The sequence below is a fragment of the Cotesia glomerata genome, linkage group LG10 (assembly GCF_020080835.1).
Source record: "Cotesia glomerata isolate CgM1 linkage group LG10, MPM_Cglom_v2.3, whole genome shotgun sequence".
NCBI lineage: Eukaryota > Metazoa > Arthropoda > Insecta > Hymenoptera > Braconidae > Cotesia > Cotesia glomerata.
The window spans coordinates 5,276,266-5,278,234 of NC_058167.1; positions in this window are offsets into that span (position 1 = coordinate 5,276,266).

Here is a 1,969-nt window from a genome sequence, read left to right on the forward strand (position 1 = left end):
TACGCCTCATAAGCGGAGCGTTGAGGTAGTGCTCTATATTCAACAGGTCAAAAAAAGCAGTTTTTCGAAATTTAAATTGAATTTTTCATTAATTAAATTGCATTGACAAGATAATATGAGTGTACGTATATCAATAAAAAAATATGTGTGTGTACCAGAGTACACAGGTAAGAAGTGAAACTTCTTTATGACATCATTTTTTTACTATTTATAACTTCACAGAAATTGGGTAGATGAGACTTTAGAAAAAAAAATTTTTTCCGGATTAAATTGAAGCTATTTTGGTATTATAGACATACATACAAATAATATGAGTAATTCATTTTATCATTGCTCTTATCTATATTGTTAAGAGAATATAAGCGAAATTTTGTGGTCAGTGTATTTATATGATAAAATGGGTTTTTATGGTAAAATTTGGTATCGTTGGAAAAGTTTTGACCCGGAGTTATGCCTTTTTAAGGTTTCATATCATTCTCACCAATAGTTAATTTATGATGATAAGTATTTAGGCTGCATTCGTAAATGCTCTATCTCTAGATACATAGTTAAGAAATGACCCTGTATCTTGTGAACTATTGACATTGTTAAAGATATAAGCTCATCTCGATGTTACACTCATCAAGATCTTTCATTTAAGTACCCACATCAATTTTTCATATATTTATATGTATTATATATATGTATATATGAAAAATATATCAAAATGCATGTGGGTACTTGCATGAAAGCTCTTGATGAGTATAACACCGGGATGGGCTTATCTATATATATATAAGAGATTTCCACCTATATAGTCACTTATCACGATATCTCTGGAACCATTAGAGCTAAAGACTTGAAATTTGGTAGGAATATTCTTTTCACCGAGTAGAGGTCAGCTAAGAACGGATTTTACGAAATTCCACCCCCAAGAGGGGTTGCGGGGTGTTAATTGAAAAAAATTCACATTTTAAAAATACAGCTCTTATAGGTATTAAACTTAGTCAGGATATTCTTTTTGGCATGTTTGAATTTTGTTATGTCCGAAAAATATGATCTTGGGATTCGGTAGCTGGACTATCGGAGGTTCGGATAACAGATGAATTTCCCTAACGAAAGTATCGTTAAGTTTTATTTTATGGGTTTGCGAAGGTGAAAACCCTGGAGAGGGCCCCTTGATTAAGACAATCGACCTCGGAAATAATAATAATAACCTCCACTTACTATTGCGAATCTTGACTCCAACGATGATTCTTTCTTTGATTGGACTTTATCTTCCGTTGCTTGGCCGCTTCCTTCCTCCTGTTGGACTGGAGGTTAAAGGTTGAAGGTTGAAGGGCTTCTTAATTTATGAATGATGGTACACTTTGATTCAAGTTTTTAGGTTTGTATTCAGATTAAAGGCCCTATGGGCAAACACGTCTTAACTTACACTGATCACTTATTAACTAATACCAATATAAAATAGCGTTGAAAGTATATGAGTTCGTAACCGGAGTAACGACCCCGGCAAACAAAAGTTCGCCGATTATAATTCACAAAAGGAAAAGATGATTTGAGAGTGGGACCAGGTCACCGGAACTGCGGGAATCTCGATTATCGTAAACACGAATCGTGGCTCGAAGAATCACAATCACAGAATCCCTCGGAAATACCGTTAAGGAAACTCCGAAATTAGAAAATAAAGGAAAAGTGACTAATTAATTTAATACCTGAAGTCTGCCTACATCGTGTCGGGGTGTAAGGACTCACCAGGGCTCTTAAGGCAGAACTGTTACCCCTTGTAAATGAGCTGGCGAATTATGGTGTTCACGTCTTTTATCCACCTCGGTCGCGATTTGCAAGTGGGGCTCTTACTGATGAGGAGTGATAATGCGCGGTAATGTGTATTCTTCAGCCACGAAGTGAGTTGTCGCGCAGTCCAGGTTGTTGTTCCCCTAAATAATATGCAAGCGCTGCACTTTTTCGGCAGGAATGGGGAGGCCCT